Genomic DNA, 19,329 nt, shown 5'->3' with positions numbered 1-19,329 from the left:
TAAGTCTTCTTTGTATTTCTTGTAGAATTCTGCAGTGAATCCGTCTGGGCCTGGGCTCTTCTTTGTAGGTAAGGACTTAATTACATTTTCAATTTCATTAATAGAAGTTGGGTTATTCAGCAGTTTTACATCTTCTTGACCCAGCTTTGGTACTTCATATGTTTCTAGGAATCTGTCCATTTCTTCTGTGTTATCGAACCTATGAGAGTAGAGGTTTTTGATATAGGTGTTGATGATCTTCTGTATTTCCACAGAGTCTGTAGTGATTTTGCCTTTTTCATTCCTTATTGCATGAATTTGAGGTTTTTCTTTCCTTTTTAAAATAAGGTTGGCTGGGGCTTATCAATTTTATTTATTCTTTCAAAGAATCAACTCTTTGATTCATTGATTCTTTGGATTGTTTTTTTAGTCTCTATTGCATTAATTTCTGCTCTGATTTTTTATAATTCCCTCCCTTCCTTTGGCTTTGGGCTTGACTTGCTCTTCTTTTTCTAGATATTTGAGGTCTAGCATCAGGTTGTTTATTTGTATTTGTTCTGTTTTCCTGATGTGGGAACTCAGTGCAATAAATTTTCCTCTGAGGATTGCTTTCATTGCATCCCACAGATTCCAGTAAGTTGTATTTGTATTTTTGTTTGCTTGTAGGTATTGTTTAATTTCTTCTTTAATTTCCTCTGTGACCTACTGATTGCTCAAGAGTGTATTATTCAATTTCCATGTGTTTTGGGGTTTTTGCAGTTTCTTTTATCATTAATTTCTAGTTTCATGGCACTATGATCTGATAACATGCATGGGATAATTTCAATTCTTTTGCACTTATTTAAATATGTTCAGGCTAGTATATGGTCTATTTTAGAAAATGTCCCACGTACTGCTGAGAAGAATGTATATTCTGATGTTGTTGGATGGAACACTCTGTATATGTCTATCAAGTCATTTGTTCACAGGTGTGATTCAGTTCTGTTATTTTTTTGCTGATTTTCTGTCTGGTTGATCTGTCCCTTGGTGTAAATGGTGTGTTAAGGTCTCCTGTTATAATTGTGTTATTGTTTATTTGACTTTTCATTTCTATTAACATTTGCTTTGTATAACTGGGTGCTCTGGAATTTGGTGCATATATATTTAAGATTCTTATCTCTTCCTCTTGAAGTTTTCCCCTAACCAGTATATAGTGACCTTCTTTATCATTCTTGGTTTGAAGTTCACATTGTCTGCAAACAGAATAGCTACCGCCACTTTTTTTTTCAGTTCCTGTTGCATGAAGTATTGTTTTCCATCCTTTGACTTTCAGTCTGTGAGTTTCCTTCTGGGTTAGATGGGTTTCTTATAGACAACATATGGTTGGATGTTGTTTCTTGATCCATTCTGCAAGTCTGTTTCATTTAATTGGTAAATTGAGACCATTTACATTAATGATTATAACTGTTAAATATTGGTTTATTGTTGACATGTCATCTTTCTGCTGTTGCATCTTTATCTTTCCATTCTGTTAGTCTGCCTTGCTTAGTGGTTTTTCTCCTATGTGTATCTAAACTGTCTTTCAGTATTCTTTGCAGGGTTGGCTTGGTGATCATAAAGTTCTTAAGCTGTTCTTTGTCATGGAAGTATCTTATTTCTCCATCTATTTTGAAGGACATTTTTGCAGGATACATCAGTCTAAGTTGGAAATCATTTTCCTTTAGAATCTGAAATACTTCACTCCATGCTCTTCTTGACTTCATTGTTTGTTGAGAAGTCTGCTGTGATTCTGATAGGTTTTCCTTTATAGGTGATTTGTCTTTTGCTCTAACAGCTTTTAATGTTCTGTTCTTATGTTGGATTTCTGAGATGGTGATTATTATATGTCTGAGTGTAGTTTTATTTTGGTTATGGCTATCTGGAGTTCTATATGCTTCACTAATCCTAATGTCAGTTTCCATTCTCATGTTTGGGAAATTTTCAGCTGTTACTTCTGTAAGTAGCCTCTTGATATCATTTGTATGGTCTCCTTCTTTTTCATTTATCCCTATCAATCTTATGTTGTTTTCCTTTGCATCATCTTGCAGCTGTTGAATTGTTATTTCCTGATTCCTTGTTATTTTTAAAAGATCTTTCCTTTCCTGTCCAATAGCTGCAATCTTGTCTTCGAGGTCTGAAATTCTATCTTCACTCTTGTTGAGGCAGTTTTGACAACTTTCAATGGAATTTTTGATTTCCTGTATATCTCTTTGAATCTGCTTCATGTATTCTCTTTGTTTCTTATATTATTCATCTAGGGATTCTATCTTTTTGTTTTGTTCCTCTAATTTTTTAAACTATGTCTTCTTTATATGTGTTCAGCATCTCTTTCATTACTTTTATCATTTCTTCTTTTACCTGGGAGATTATTTCTAGTTTGAATTCCTTTAAATCTCCCCAGAGTTGCTTCTTTATTTCAGTTGCTATTATTTCAGGTATTTCAGGTGCATGGCATATATTTTCTTCTATGTACATGGCTCCTTGGCTTTCTTGGGATGGGCTGGAGGTTTGAGATTGCATTTTAGTTTTTCATTTTGTCATTTTCCTATATTTTTGTGTTTCAAGTATTGTTCCAAGGCTTCCCCTGGGCGTGTTGGAAATCATCTCCTATGCCCTCAGCTCCTGGGACTGAATGGAGGTTGCTGAGCATGATCCAGTCAGGCCCACAGGACGTCCCGTGCCACCTCCAGTGTTCCAGGTAGCTGGGCGGGCACCTAACCACTGTGGATGATGGTCCAAAGCTCTCCCCAGGTAAGGACCAATGCTCTGGAACTCACTTCATGTGCCCTCAACTCCCCTGAGTGAAGAAGGTCACTGTGTGTGATCTAGTCGGGCTGCAAAACCTCCCAAACTTAGTCTAGTATGGCTGGAAGCTGGACAGTCCTTGATCACTGGGAGCGATGATCTTAAACTCTCCCCCTGTCCATGATTTTTAAAACTTATTGATAATAAAGATATAGGTAGATGCTCCCTTCAGGGGTTAGTATGTATCAGGGTACATACCATCAGTGTGCATAGTGGTGGACAGCTTGAAGCTTATTGAGCATGAAACTCCATAAATTCACAAGCATGGCAAGGACATCATGTTGTTTAACACTACTCTGAAACTATTTTCTGCTATAATTACACAAAAAAACAGAAAGAGACTGAAGTATTATTTGCATGTGATATTTATTATACACCTGAAAAATTAAAAAGATGATTACGAATAGAATAACTTGGGAAAATAAATATAAAATTCATAACTTTTCTATATATGACCATGAATTAGAAAAGATAAAGATCTGGTTGATGCAACAAGGAAAAAAAATCTTACAATAGACAAATGAAGCTTGCAAGATCTACATGAAAAAAGTTTTAAATGATATTGGACACACTTAAACAGGAGTAAATGCAAAGAGATACCCTATTCTTGGGTAGGAGGCAGTGTCTTAGTGAAATCAGTTCTCCCAGGTTAATGTATACACTTACAATGATCCCAATAAGAAAAGAAAATAAGGTTCTGCCCCCAGTATATAATAACTAGAAGAGAGATATAGAATTTATTTTTAGTATACATTAAATAAAAAATAGATGTTTCTGATCAGTGGGGCTTCTCTTTCCACTCTCCCTATTATCCCCACATTCAAATTTCTTCAACTGCATGTCTCTACTATTTTTTAATGTGTGGTTTCCAAAGTGTCTATTAGGCTTTATATCTAGATGCCCCCAAAGCCTCATGTATTCCAATATGGGGCTTTTGAGAGGTGACTGGATCATGGGTGTGTGATACCAGATTGGTCCACTGATTAGGTTAGCATAGTTCTGGGTGCAGATGATAGATTTACTGGAAAGGGAAGACTCTCCCCACCCGAGTGTTGGTGTGACACCAACAAATAGATTTGTAGCCTGGATGGAATAAAAATGGACAGAAGAAGAAAGGCTGCTGCCTCCTGCTTGCCCTGCCATGAACTGTTTCTCCTCTACCATGACTCCACTCCAGGCCGTACTGTGCCATCTTGGAACCAGCCAACTGTGGCTTTAAACCTGTACAAGCAGGGTCTGGGGATTTAGCTTAATGGTATATGCGCCTGCCTTGCAAGCAGGCAGTTGTGAATTCAATCCCTGCTACTGATAAGAAAGGAAAAAGACGAAAAAACAAACAAACAAACAAAAAAACCTCTACAAGCTGTGAGCTAAAATAAGTCTTTCCTTCTTTAAGGGTGATAGATATTCTGTCCCAGCAACGAGAAAGTAACTAAGATAGGGATTATCCATCTGCTTCCAGCTAGCACAGAAACATGAATGGTCAGACACAGGAGTTTCTCTAGGCCAACCCTAGAAGTGCTGTGCATCACTTCCTTTCACGTTGCACCAACTAGTATTTCATATGATCATATTTAATTTTTTAAAAGGGCTCAACTATGTGGTCCCTTTTGGTGCTTAGAGAAATTGAGTTGAACATACTTTGTATGGAAAAATTGACAGATTCTTAAATTTACATGAGGAAGATGCAAGAAAAGCAGGAATATTATAAACAATTTTATGCACAGTCTGATGATTTAGATGAAATACACAGGTTAACTAAAAATTAACTCTAGTAAAACTTGTAGAAGAAGAAATAGACAGCCTACATAACCCCATATCTCTTAAGTAAATCAATTTTTAGTAAAAATTCTTACAAGGAAAACTCTAGGCCCAGTTGGTCTTTAATGGCAAATTCCATCTAACATTTAAGGAAGAATAATACTAACTCTATGAAAACTTTCAGGAAATAGAGCTTTCAAAATCAGCAATTAATATAAAAAATTTTTGTCATCTATAGAAAAAATAATATGAATACTTCATAACTCATTCAGTTCTTTCACGAGACCAGCATTATCTTAATATCAAAATCTAATGAAGATGTTACAAGAAGAGAAAATGAAGAAAAACAACCCTCAGGAAAATAATTATGAAAACCTAACAAAATATTAGCAAATTGAATCCAGCAATATATTAAAAAGAATCGTAATCAAGTCAGATTGAATTTTAAAATGTAAGGTTAGCTTAACATTCAGAAATCCATGTAATTAACTATATTTAGAAAGTAAACAAATAAACCCAAATGCCTGCTTCTCAGAGAAAAATCACTTGAGAAAGTTAAAAAAATTTATAATTTAAAAAAACATTCAGGAAGTTAAAAGCAGAAGGCAATTCTCTCCATTGGATAAACACTATCTACAAATAGCTTACAGCTAACACCATACATAATGGTGGAACATTAACTTCTTTTACCTATATTTAGGACAAGGTGAGGATGTCCACTTTCCCAACTTCGGTTTCACATTGAATTGGAAGTGTTCATTCAGTAAGTCAGGAAAAAGGAAGACTGTAAAAGGCATAAATAAAAGAAAGGAATAGGTTACAATGTCGAAATTTTAGAAAACTATAGTCTCCAAACTACTTAAACTAGTAAGTAAATTTATCACAATTCCAGAACGTGAGGTAAATCTATAAAAATCAGTTTTAGTTCTTTTTTTATAAGATAATAAAACCCAGCAAAATGAAACAGAACAAACCCAGTCAATACAAAGCAGCAAAACTGGTACACAACTTCGAAGGAGGACAGCAGGAAACCACCAGTGGTTACCAGAGTACAGCTGACTTTTGTCTTCACGATAGCTGTTCATCAGGCAAAGCAAAATCAAACCAGAGCAAAACAGAATAAAGGCAATCAAAGAACATAGAATAAAGCAAAGCAGAACAATATTGGGTTTCAAAAACAAGATAGAAGGAAATCCCCCATTCTTGCTATATTGCGTACTGTCGTCCTCCCAATAGATGCTCAGACTGCTGGCCCCAGGCCTGCGAAATCTACCAAATGGTACAAGCATTCAGTTGCTTTTTGTACTTCAGTTGCTATCAACTCAGCCTGCCCTCAGATCCAGCTTGGGGCGGGGAGGGAGGTTGGTGATTGTTAGCTCACTGCTGATAGGATCATGGGAAGCGCTGTCTGACTTTTCTGTTCCTGGACCCTGCATGGCTTGTGCAGCTTACCAGAAAGGCTGGCTATTTGGCTTCTTGGTGGGATTCTCCCTGTCCCAGCATGACTGATTCTCTGACTTTTCTCTTCCTCATCAATTTTATTTCTATATACTAAAAGAAGTTTAAAAGAAAAATGTCAACACCACTTATATGGTCATCAGAAAATATCAAATATTTAAACATATTCAAATATTTAAAATATATCTAATAAGATGCAAACATGTACCTAAAACTAGAAAATATGGCTAAGAGAAATTAAATATCTAAATAAATGGAACAATGCACTCTGGATTCAAGATATGAATTCTCTCCAAAATGACCTAGAACTTTGACGTAAGCCATCTCACAATCAGGCAAGTTTTCTGAAGTAGGGGAGCTCTTCTGGAATAACATGGTAATTTATGATCTGGAACAGCTGAATCAATCTTGCAAATGAAGAGCAAGTTTCAAAAACTGATACTACCTGACTTCAAGACCTAGTATGAAAAAATTCTAGTATTTAAGACGCAGTGGTTCAAAGCCAATAAAACCAGAAGCAAGGTCCAAATCGGGAATTCACACAGAGACCCCACACTGAGTTTCAACTGAGGCACTCAAACGATTTACGGAGGGCAGGGGGAATATCTTTTAAAACAAATGGTATTGGAATAAATGGATATTCTTGTAGGGAAATATTAAATTTAGTCCTTAACTCATGCAAAACATAAATAGCAATGTGATGTGGATCACAGACCTAAACAAAAAAATCATAATCACAAAGCGTCTAGAAGAAAACACACAAGAGAATACTTTGGGGACTTGGAGAAAAGTGAAAATGTCTTAGAGGACAGGATATACAATAATAATAAAAGAGAAATAAATTAGACTGTGAAGCTAAAAGTTTCTGCTATCAAAATGCATCACCGAGAGAGTTTCAACCCGTAGTGATCACCTCCTTGCAGACACACCCTGGCAGCTGTTCACACACTCAGCTGCCCTCACAAGCCCCGTGGAATATTTGATATAGGAATCTGAAGACACTTAATGTTCACTGAGTTCAACTTCTTGCTCTGCAGAAATGACTGGTGTAATAGATTTGACAGTTGTTCACCCACCTTTGACTTCAACTCTTAAATTCTCTAGCATCCTGTGATTTCCTATTCCCAGAAAATGTAGAAAGGTTTGTGATGGAACCTAGACTGCTGATTGAATAGAAAAGTTGTTCCATTATTTCATTTACATGATGTGGATGAATACTTGTTTGAATTACCCAAGCAACATAGAATCTAGTTTCAGAAGAACCAAGTTTTATTTGAATGATTATGTGCAAAAGGATTATGGTCAATGTTGAATAAATAATGAATAACACGAGTATGATTTTCAAAATCCATTGTGCACAATGGACCTTAACAGATTATTTCCAAATTTTGTTTTTGAATAAAACTCTTCAATATCCTACAATTCCTTGCCTATAGATTGGAATATGTAACATATTATTAAAGATGCTATTTCTCATTTTTTGCTTCTTTTCTCATTCCCAACTAATCCAGGGAAGACTAAATGAACAAATGAATACAAAGTACACAGCAATGATTTCCCATACAGAGTAGTGAAAGTGCTTAATCTGCCATATATTACTTTTGTCAACATACAAATAAAAAATTATAACTGCTTTCCGAGACATCATTGGGAAAATGAATAAGTGCACTAAAATTTAGTAGAAAATATTTGATATATGTATATACCTACAAAGAATTAGTTTACAAGAGTATAAGGAAAGAACTTAATATATACCTTTAAAAAGACTAATAGTATAATTTTTAAAATAAGCCATCGGATTGAATAGACAACTCGTAAAAGAAATTATGTAAATTGATAACAGGCAAATGAAGGAAGTGCTCCACACTGTCATCATGTAAGTACAAATGAAACCACAAGAAGACAGAACTACATCTCTACCAGAATAGTTAGAATTGAAAAGATTGACAATACTAAAGATTAAGGTCATGGAGTAACTGAGTTTCTTATATAAATTTTTGGTGGATATATAAAAATCATACAATTTTTTTTTTAAAGAAAAATCTGATAGATTCTTAGAAAATTATCAGTTTTGGTTTGGGGCCGGGGATTTAGCTCAGTGGCATAAGCACCTGCCTTGCAAGCAGGCGGTCATGAGTTCGATCCCCGGTACCGATAAAAAAAAAAGTTAAAAAAAAAAAAAAGAAAATTATCAGTTTCACACAAGAGACATTTTAAAATACATTAAACAAAAAGATTTACACAAGAATGTTCAGAACTACTTTATTAATACTTGTCCAAACTGGAAATACTCCAAAAGTCTATGGATAGAGGCACGCTTGCAAAGTGGCAAGGTGTAATAATGACATCCCATGCAACAGCAGAAAGGGACAGACTACCGATACACACAACAACCTGAGTGGAATCTCAGAATAGGCAGACAAATCTGTGGTGAAACCCCCCGGTGCGAGATGATGGCCGAGGAGGCTGGCTGGGAAGACACGTGACCTCGCGGGTTCTACGTGCCATTCTGAGTAACTACATGTGAACATAATTGCCAAAACTTACTGCACTAAACTCTTATAAATCTAAACATTTTACTCTATGTAAGTTATACCACAATAAAAACTAAAAGAGCAGCGTTGTGGGGCACACCCATGATCCCAGTATTCAGGAGTCCGAGAGTTCAAGGCCAGCCTGGGTTGAATAAGCAAGTTCAAGGCCCTGCACTACATAGTGTCAACACACACACACACACACACACTACAACAACAACAGCAGCCAAACAAACAACCTAGAAGAATAAGTAGCTGGGAGGATCATAAAGAAATCATTAGACACAGTCAGAGATGAGAATTTAGGCTCATTTCAAACGAGCGGATTAGAGTAGATTCCTTAACAATGATGCTGCGGTACCCTGAGGAAAGTCTGGAACCACGCACCCTGCTTTCACAGATTTAGCTTCCAGTGGAGCCAAGATTTAAAGGCAAATACAGGAAACCGAAAGTTCTGAAGCAAACATGGGTGATTCCTTCGTCTCAGTTTGGAAGTGGACGACCCTACTCGAAATGCCACAAACCCAAAAGCCACTAAAGAAAAGATGAATATGAGCCCACCAAAAATTAGCCACACCTGGCTGGGGGAAAATACCATAAATGAAGTTAAAAGAAAATGAATAAAACATTATATAAAGAGCAACCATCTTCAAAAAAAAGATTAATAACCCAAGAGAGAAATGGGACAGGATAGGGACTGATGGCTCACAGGAAATATATGTAAATGGCTTCTAAATCTATGAAAAGACATCTATGCTCAATCACAGTGAGAGAAAGGCCGACAGAAAAACATCAAGTTACCACTTCCTCCATTAGACAGCATAGATCAAGATTTTTGATAATCTCCTGCATGGCAGTGCTAGGCAGTAAGCTTTCTCCTGCCTGTTGATGGGAATATAAATTGATCAGCTCTTGTGAAGACAATCTGGTGATATCTATCAAATATAAAACTGCACTCACCCGGTGACCCAGACATTCAGCTTCTAGGAATTAATGCAACAGATACACTTCCACATGTCCAGAAAGACAAACGACAGAAGCCATGTAGGCTGATTTGCAGAGGCAGATAATGGCCATCAAGAGCGGCTGGCTCAATAAATGGCCATGTCTTCCCATAAAGGGATTCCTCAAGATTGCTCCAGAGCTCCAAGTGGGCTAGTGGGGGCCCAGGCAGCTCAGACTCCGGAGCCGGGAGCCCTGGGTCCTAGCGCAGGCTCTACCCTTCCCCACCCTTGCACCAGTGACTTAATCTAAGCTCCCCTGGCCTCAGCTTTCCTATGTTTCAAATGGGAATGGTAACAATAGTGCCAATAGCAATAGCGATAGTAATAATAAAGCCCTTACCCCACACTGGAGATTAAATGAGTAAACGCGCTCAGTGCCCTTAGATCGGTGCCTGGGGTGTGGTAGATACTTATGCATGGGCTGGAATTACTAATGATCTGAAACAATCTCTAAAACTAAGCTCAAAAAATCAGTATTAAACCGGGTGCTGTATTGAAATGTTACACTGTACCCCCTGAATGTGTGTATTACTATGTGCCAATGAAAAATGAAAGTATGTATTTTTAAAACAGGTGTGCAGAACAATTCTATGTTTTTATACTTACGTAGGCACAAAATAGCTCTAGAAGGGTACACTAGAAACTACAAACTGTACCTGAGGAATGGTGAGGGTGGGAAACACTTCTCATGGGTACCTTATAAACTTAACACTTAGAGTATTTTTACAAAGTATACATATTATTTATTCTAAATTTAAAAAAATTTAAAACCACGTATTTTGCAAAGAAGTCCCATAGGGTGATGGAGCTGTTCTGTATCCTAATTATGGTAGTGGCTGCACAAATTTATACATGTGTTAGAATTCATAGAACCATATATGCATAAAATGAACGAAGCAAACTTTACAGCCTGATTTGTTTCCTTTTGACACACTGAGGATTGAAGCCAGCCCTCTTTGCTTTGAGACAGGCTTGATCAGTTGCAAGGTTTCCCAGGTTGTTTGGAATGTGTGGTCCCCCTACCTCCACCTCCCAGATTGTGGGGATCACAGGCATGCACCACCATGCCCAGATGATATTTTTAAAATTAAAAAATGCTTAAAATAGAGCAAATCTGGAGGACAGAAGACCATGAGGCAACTGCACTGAAAGGGAAAGAAAGCCTTCGACCGAGGGAGGGACACGGTGGGGAGAAGGAAGGGAGGAGGATGCAGCAGAGCTCAGGCCCTGTGCAGGTCTCCTCACGGAAACCCCAGAGAGCAGCCGTTTTGGTCGCTCTCGCTCCAAATGTCCACATGAAATTAGAATCACTTGTCTAAACTGTAAGGGGCAGGGTCTTTAGATCAGGCCCATCTGACTCTAAATGCCATGCTCTCTTTAACATAGAAGGTTCCTTTTCCCCTAGTTAGATCTGGGCATCAAGGAGGGCTGCAGAGAAGAGGTGACATTTGAACTGGGGACTTGGTGAGTTTATCTGACATCTGTCCTTCACAGTTCACAATGTAGTCTCTGTGGCTGGCTCCCTCTGCAGTTACAGAATACAAGCAGCATAGTTATGGACCGAGATGGGAAAGGTGTATCAGTGAGATTCTGCTGTGTAACAAAATACATCACAAATGTAGTAGTTCATTTCAAAGAATAAACATTTACAGATGGGGGGACTGTTCTTCTCATTATGAATTCTCATTCAATTGATGCCCTCCAATCCTTCAGCCTACTCCAGGTTATTTCACAGCAACACAAAAGCACTCGAGCCAGCAAGGGCAGGAGGCAAGGCCCTGGAGGAAGGTTTGGCACAGTCGCCATCTTGGCCATCAAGTTTCATGGGTCAAAGTGAGCGGTAAGGCCAGCCCAGACCAGACGGTCAGAGAATAGCTTCCCCTCCTGAGGGGAGAACTGTGAAGTCCCGCTACAAGGGGAGAACAGAGCACAGGGCACGTTTCATAATGACCTGTTACAGAAGGGGAGCTCTGACTCAGGCCCAGCAATAAAGCCCTCAGGATTGGCCTGTAAGTGCTTATTGTTTGATCCCAGTGTGTGTTTTGCGAAATGGTTTATAGTACTGTGAAATCTAATTACTGCACTTTCCCAGTCTAGGGTGGTTTCATCAGGGAGCGACAGAAATTTCCGTGTCACAGCGTGGTGGGGCTGTGGGAAGGTGGGGGGCGGGGGGAATGGCCGGGGCCAGGTGATTTCTCTTCTTTTGGAATAGCAGTGTGAGAACAGCAAGAGAGGGACCATCGTTCCTTTACAGAGGTGAGAAAGCCCAGGGAGGGCAGGTATATGCCCAAGGCCACACAGTCAGTCATCATGGGCAGGGATGGGAACCAAGGATTTTCTTCCAGGGCTGGGGAAGGCCATGGGAGGAAGCCCTCTGCACCTGAATCTTGTAAAAGAATGGGGCTGGGGCCAGACAGAGGTGGAGCAGAAATTACATTTACTCCTCTTGGATCCTGCAGGCCTGCATTTTTTTATTTCTTGAATTTGCATGATTGAATTTTTCCCCTCCAAAACTCTTTCCTGGGCTCCCTCTGTATCATTAGGTAACAAATGGATTTGCAGGCATTTCATTAGATTGGAAAATTACAGACAACCAGAAGCTTTGACCAGCATTTTCTCACCTCCTGGGGAGCCCCTCAGACCAGAAAATCAGGCCAGGTGCTGAGAATGGGACTCTATGCTGATGTCCTGGCCAAGCAGCCCTGTCAAGCCTACCAGCCTGCTGCTGACTTGGTGGCTCTTTTCCCTGGACCTCTGCTCCTGTCCAGACTTTGCAGGAGCAGCTAAAGTGAAAGATGATATGAGCAGACTTGTGGGGCACAAGCAACACTGACCTGTGCTGGGGACATTTCTGCCCTCCAAGTGGCTGATGGGGGAGGCAGGAGACCGTGGCACCTGCCTTCCTGCTGGCTGAAGATAGGAAGGGCTCTGTCCTCTCCCGGAAAAGGCAGAGGGCCTCATTTGACCCAAAACGCATTGTGTGCCGGGGCTCACAAGGCCTCTGCACTGACTCTTCAGGTTCTCTGTACACCTGGGATGGACACTGGCTGCTGGAGGGGACGAGTGAGGAACTGCAGGTGGAGGGAAGCGGCATATGACACAGTAAGCATTGCACGGGGCTGCTGTGCGAGAGGGTGTGTGCACACGTGACTGCCCAAGTTCTGGGGCATCCCTGCCCGCTGCCTGTAAGACTACTGGAGCCTCTCCAAGGCCGTGTTCTTTTCTCTGCTCCAGGGATCACATCCCATGAGTTCCTTGGCCACTGGCTTCTGGATGAGGTGGCCAGCGACTGAGAGTGGGAGGCTTTATTCCCAGCACCCTCTCTGCTCAGCCACGGCTCCTATCAGAGGCTCCCAGACCATCAGCCATGCTGCCTGGCCCTTCTGGCTGGGGCACTAACTGCTGCCCGCTGCTGTGAGCTGGGGTTTGTCTCACTGCCCCTGCGCCTGTCATCGAGCCCCCATGAGGCTGCAGCCTCCTCAAATCCTTCTTTCTCTCCCTCCTTCCCTTCCAGGGGGTACTGTGAACCCCTTGATCGCGGATCAGGGTCAGGGGAAAGCAGCTGACCTCAGCCCCAGCAAAACGGGTTCTGCCTCTCCAAGCCTGCTAATCTCAGAGCTGGTATCTATTTAATAAACTTGCCGCTTTCCTCTAAAAGCTCTTTTAAAATTGGCCCTAGGGTTTTTTGTAATAAACTTTCTATTTTAGAATAGTTTTAGATTTAGAGAAATATGGTGAAGATAGTTCAGAAATTGACTCACTTTTTAAATTTTATTTTAAAAGGAAGCATTTCATTATTTCTGCAAAGAGAAAACCAGCATGACTTGCCTCAAATAGACTTTAATCTTTAAAATGAACAGAGAAAACAGAAGTATTATTAAATCTTTAAAACTTAAATAAAAAATTAAATGACTCAATGCACATAGTAATAAATCTGATTGATTTAACAACATGCAATTTATGCAAAGTTGGCTAGGGCTGGGATGTGTGCACATGTGTGTATGTACAAAGAAGAGATGGGAGGTGAGCCTGCCACCCACGGGTGACATGTTCTTTTCTTCCACGGTCGGTGAAAGTGACCCAGCTGAGCTTTCTCTCTGGAAGGAGCCAACCAGAGCTCAGCCCAAACTTATAGAGCACTCGCCTGCTGTGGAAGACTGGCCTGCTGACTGGTACATCTCAGCCCATCACAGTCTCCCCAAACCTGATGGGGCAGAGGGTGCTGCATTTTAAGGAAATGGTTCAAGGCCACAAGCTTCTGCTTCTGCTACACTGAGGCAGTGGTGCTCCAAAGCCTGCACTTTTAACCACTACTGAGACAGCAACAGGAGGAATTGTCTTTAAAAAGAGATTCAGGCTGAAGTATTGCTCACAGGCAGAGCATGTGCCCAGTTTAAGCGAGGTCCTGGGTTCTGTCCTCACCACTGCATAATACAAAGAGACAGAGGGAGAAAAGAGAGAAACAGTGAGACAGATTCCGGAGGAGGGGGAGATCGCCTTAGTTTTATCCGGCCCCTATCCACTTTGTACTTTGAATTGTCTCAATTCCATAAAAAAGTTGAATGCATAGAAGGATAAACACATTGTCAACAACGTCTCGTCTCTAAGACTCAGCTACTGCTGGCCCTCTCTTTCTATGCATAAGCTTTGTATTTTGAGCAGAAATAAAGCCCAATGAGTCCTTGGCAATACTAAGTATGATGTGTTTGCTGTTTTGTCTGATAATTCCATTTAGAAATGAATTCGTAACTGTGAAAACAGAGGGATGTCTGTCTGCAAAGCTCCCGAGGTCACCCCGCACATCCCTGGCAGCTGGACTCTGCATCCCAAGAAACGCAGGTTCTGCAACAGGCGGGACCTCTGCAGACAGCTGTGGTTGCTTTCAACACGGCTGCAAGCTGCCAAGGCCCCAGAGTCCCTTCTGGCGACAGGGCTTGGAGGGAGCAGAGAGACTGGCGGGGTCGACACCCAGGTGGAGGTGGAAGCCATGGAGTGGGTGGGCCTTCGCGGTGGCCTGTCCCTGCTCCTGGCTGCTCTTCTTGCATAGTCACCAGCTCTCTCTGTCCCTCTACCTGGGCTGGGCTTACGTGTCCCCTCTTTTAGAGCACCTTTGCTCACCACTCAGCTACTGTGCCCCTCACTCTGCTTCAGCTGTCTTCAAAGCACTCCCAGCTGTCATACTTTTCTCTGCGTGGCCAGTAAGCCCCTCAGGAACATGGCACTGTCCTTTGCTTGGCTCTACGCCAGCACCTGGCAGAGCCAACGTGAGCAGGAGTGAAGTATTGTCCACAGTGGTGGAGTGAGCCAGTGAATGGATGGGCTGGTGACCTGCAGTTCCAGTTTAGACCCTAGGCCGGTGCCACCACCAGGGCCCTTAAAGCCTCTCCTTGTCTGCTCCTTGCGACAGAGAACTTGCTCCTTCTGATCCTGAGAAGTCAGCATGTGCATGAGTTTTGTCCCCAGATATGATCTTTGGCATGTCCCTTTCAAACTAGGCACAAATCAGAGCATCTCAGCATAAGAAGGTCTGAGCTCAGGGACAGTCTGGATCTTTCCTCCAGGTCCCCAAAGTCCTCCTTTCTAGAGACTTTCTAGGGAAGGGAGATTTCCTTCTTTAGGCTGGGCCTGACACTCTGCAGAACCACAGGACTGTCATTACCCTCTCTCTATGTCTGTTACTCTCTATGTCTGTTGATACCTTGCAACACAGATGGGGAAATTGAGTCCCAGAGAGTAAATGGGATATTCAGAGTTCTGGAGGATCAAACCAAATATGTTGTCCAGTAGTATCCATGCACTTTGGTCACTGTCTAACCAGTTGGTGCAGCCCCGTGCTGGCTGCCAAGATCCCCCACATATACCTGGTGGTGACAGGTGCTCAGAGAGACAGGAAGCAGGAATCCCTGTGATTTCCCCTGGCGGTGCGCAGCCTGCCCCTGGCAACTCTGCAAACACAATGCAGGTGTGCAGGCAAGTAGTGTGAGTGGGGCACTGGCATGGCTTGAATAGGCCGAGAACTGGGCCCCCAGCTCTGAGTTTTTTCTCCACTACCTGGGTTTCTGCCAAAAAGCAGCATCTCCTTATGGTCTCAGGAGGCCAGTCCTACTCAATGATTCAAGACCTTTATCTACCAGCACTGCATGTTCTCATCCTGTGTGAGGTCACAGCCTAGGAGCCCTCACTCTGAAGCTGGCTCTGTCCCTTAGCAGCTACGTGACCTTGGGCCTCAATTCCCACAGGGCTCAAACAGTAGTTTGTTTGTTTTAGTCAAGTCAGTTGCAAACATTTAAGAGATAAAAGATAGAGACATTTTACACAATAATCTAGGTCGCTAGCTTTTCTTGAAAAAATCAGGAGATCCAGGCTTGCTGGGTCCCCAGCCCTGGCAGGTGACAATCCACTGGAATGAGGCACTCCCATGCCTGCTGGTGGGTTTCTGGCCTCTGGGAGCCCAAGGTCTTGTCTGCTACTGAATGGTGCTGGGTTACAGAATGAACCAATGAAGGGATGGATGGTGAACGAATTAATACAGCATGATAATAATAATGACTGTCCCTGTCCCCTACTTTCTCAGAGGAAGATGAGGGGTCATGGTGTTTTGTGTATTTTGAAATGCTGAAATAACAATCAAGACAAGCACTTACGTAGCACTTACTGGCCCTGTTCGAAACAACTTTCTTTAGTTCTCTCATTTGTCCCTTGCCATGGCCCTAGAGGTGGGATGTCTGTGAGCTCTGGTGGAGGCCAGGGAAGCCAGTTGAGGTTTCAGGCAGGGAACAGGCAGTAGCACATGGGGCCACTGGCTCTGGGAGAGCCTGTGTGGAATGAGGGCGGGCAGCAGGAGCACCCCCTCAGCCCTGAGGGGCGTCTTTGTGTTTCCTCCAACCCCTCCAGCCCTGCAGCTCCTGCCTGTGTCCGATGCTCCTGCCCAGCGGACTGGTTCCATGGCCCTCTCAGTTCTGCACCTCTCTTCCAGGGGGCAGGCCAGGGCCCAGGAAAGTGTTGCCTGTGGGGGCAGGGTCTGGGTTTTGGGTCAGATCCACTTTGCTCTGGTCCAGCACTTTCCCTCACTACCTCTGAGACCCTAGCCATGCCTCTTAGCCACTGAAGCTCCATTTCCTCACCTTTCATAACTCATTGGAGTTCATTAGTAGTCAGCAAGCACAGAGCGAGAGCTAGGCCTGCATCATTCCCTGTGCATGAACCACAGCATTTCCTAACCGGAAGATGGACGCCCAAATTGGGGAGGCCAAGTCCTGGGGGGGGGGCACAGCTGAGTGTGGATTCACAGATAGCCTTCAGCCTCGGGTCAGGGTGAACCCAAAGCTTGTGTTCTCAACAGGAAGAACATAATGCGGGTTTCATTAGTCGCGAGATTACAATGAGATAATAATTAACAAACAGTAGCAAATGCTTGAGTAGTCTCTCCACCACCAGGTACTGTTCTCAGCATTGTAAAACATTGGTTTATTTAATTCGTGCACCAAAGGAATCAACAGGCTCAGCAGCTACCATTCCTTGGCTCCTTTCATAGATCAGAGAGGCTAGGTGACTGGTGTGGCAGCCCTGCGGCTCTCCAGTCCTTATTTTTCCCATCACTCCTAGGACACACAGCACCCAGAGGTGCTGAGCCCTAAACCCAGACGGGTTCCCTTCACCACACCTAGTGTTGTTATGGCAGCAGAAGTGGCTCTGTCCCAGGACCTGCCCACATCCAGCTGGGTCAGCTGGGTGCTCAGGCCGTGACTGGTGGGGAAGAGAATTAACAGCCTGGGGACCACGCAGGAGCCATGCCGGCCTCCTCTCCAGATACCCGGGCAGGGCTGGCACAGTGGCTGTTAGAGCTGAGTCGGCCTCCTGGCCTCAGTCTCACCAGGCCTCTCCTCCCTCCCCTTTCCTGGATCCCAGGCCTGGGCTCCCAGAAGCCCCCGGGACAGCCATGGCTGTGCTCTCATGCTGTGGCCTTCCCCTTGGGAGTGAGGCCGCTGTCTACAGCATTGCCTCACGGTGACTCTCCCCACCCTCGGCCTTTTCTCCAGTTGCTCCCATCTGAAGCCTCTTCCTTCCTGCTGGAAAGATCTCCAGCTCCCGGTCATTGGAGTTTGTCTGTCCTCTTCTGAAACATAGCTACTAACACAAAATCATACACAAAAATTATCAGCTCTTTACACAGAGAACATACACACAAGTGTGCACTCCTGCGGGGACACGTCACACCACCCAACATCAGGTCACACAGGCACTGTCCCCTGCTGGTGCTGGAGTCTGGTCCATTGTGCTGGGCAGGCATGGCCTGAGGTTGGGCACGGTGTCTCCGGGGAGACAGGCTGGGGGACCCAGGGAACAGGCTGGGGCTCACACCTGCAAGAAAGGAGAAGGGGAGGGTGGTCCTCAGTGGGGACTGGAGTCCTGGCTCCCTTTCCTTCTTGTCACTTGTGCTTTCAAACTCCCTCCAACTCTAAGCCCCTCCCCCAGGCCATCTTCAACCAGCATTTGCAAATGCAGAGCTTGGTCTAGAGCAACCTTGACCCCCACATACCCTGTGAGCCTTACCATGCCAGCCTGGCTCTCATAGCACCAACCCATACCCGAAATCTGCTCCACTTCAGGCATGTTGTCTCTGGGATCCTCTTGGTACCTCTGATGGAGTGAACATGGAGGTTCGAGAGGTGAAGGAAATTTCCATAAGGGAACCAGGCTGCCCAAGATGGCTGCTGGTCCCTGGGTGCCCAGGCTGATGTGAGGTCCCCCTCAGCCCTCACCCACTGCTGGGGCAGCAGCAGGAGCAGACAGACCCCAGCGGGTGGATCTCTATTGAGAGGGCCAGGGGGCAACAGGAGAGCAGCTGCTGGGCACAACTGGCTGTCCTGGCTCTGCGAAGCCATGTCCTCCACTCACAGCTCTGAAAGCCTTAGACAGGGGAGCACAGCAGCTGTTCTTCCCTGTACCCCAGTCCCACTTGGTGCCCACAGACCCAAGTACCAGGCAGAAGCACTGTTGCTGTGGGGCCAGCTCTGAAAACTCTGTCTGACCTGGAGTGGAGAGTCTCAAGTTGTCCTAGACCTGCAGGAGCACACAGTAGAGCTGGCGCCAAGGGCTCAAGAGATTATAGTAGGAAAGCTTAAAACTAAAATCTCCATGGCAGGCTGATTGCCTTTAAGAACTAGGCAAGACAGTCCTAAACAGAGGAAACACTGAGTTCAGGAAGGGCGAAACTGCTCTTGGCTGACATCGGGCACAGCCCTTCCCTGGGACCCCCAAGGAACTCTTCTCTTGGGGGTGGGAGTGCAGCAGGACAGACCCTGCCCATGTTGGGCATCAGCCTCGCTGCTGCTAGACTTGAAGGGAGAAACCATGGTCCCCATTTGAGAGGGGCTCGGTGAGCTGCTGCCAACTGGGGAACTCGAGGCCCCCTCTCCCCTGCAAAAAGAGCACTCAGTATGACTCCTGCTCAGAAGACTTGTTTCCTGCGCCTGGACCCAGTAGGAGACTACATTTGCCAGCCTAACATGCCAAAGTGACAAAAGCTGTGTGCTAGCATTTGGATGTGGTTTGTTTCCAACAAAACTCCCTTGGAAATTCAGTTTGTCGATGCTGTGGCGTTAGGAGGTGGGGCTTTTGAAAGGGATTAATGTATTTCATGCAACACCGGATTAGAGGTTGCAGGAATGGATTAGTTCTTACAAGAACTTTTGTTATAAATGGGGTCAGCCCTTTGGTCTCGTTTCCCCTCCTGACTGTCACTCTGGTTTGCACTCTAGTCACGGGTT

General features: G+C 43.6%; 2 long non-coding RNA genes across 4 annotated transcripts; one reads left to right on the top strand and one right to left on the bottom strand.

Annotated features, from left to right (window-relative positions):
- The first annotated feature begins 11,747 nt into the window (after positions 1–11,747).
- On the top strand, positions 11,748–13,746 carry LOC134472846 (uncharacterized). The gene is made up of 3 exons (XR_010042822.1): positions 11,748–11,815; positions 12,578–12,661; positions 12,794–13,746. It is a non-coding gene; the product is annotated as an uncharacterized LOC134472846 (long non-coding RNA).
- Positions 13,747–17,009: 3,263 nt separating this feature from the next.
- LOC134472845 (uncharacterized) lies at positions 17,010–19,083 on the bottom strand. Of its 3 annotated transcripts, none has more exons than XR_010042821.1 (3): positions 18,592–19,079; positions 18,113–18,199; positions 17,010–17,920 (listed from the first exon to the last, which is right to left on the bottom strand). It is a non-coding gene; the product is annotated as an uncharacterized LOC134472845 (long non-coding RNA). The 3 variants fall into 3 exon arrangements; XR_010042820.1 differs by having other exon boundaries at positions 18,542–19,078; XR_010042819.1 differs by having other exon boundaries at positions 18,113–19,083.
- Positions 19,084–19,329: the final 246 nt, after the last annotated feature.

This window comes from Cavia porcellus, unplaced genomic scaffold, assembly GCF_034190915.1.
Source record: "Cavia porcellus strain 051 isolate PalLab524CR breed Dunkin Hartley unplaced genomic scaffold, mCavPor4.1 scaffold_25, whole genome shotgun sequence".
NCBI lineage: Eukaryota > Metazoa > Chordata > Mammalia > Rodentia > Caviidae > Cavia > Cavia porcellus.
This window is presented reverse-complemented; position numbering and strand designations above follow the sequence as displayed.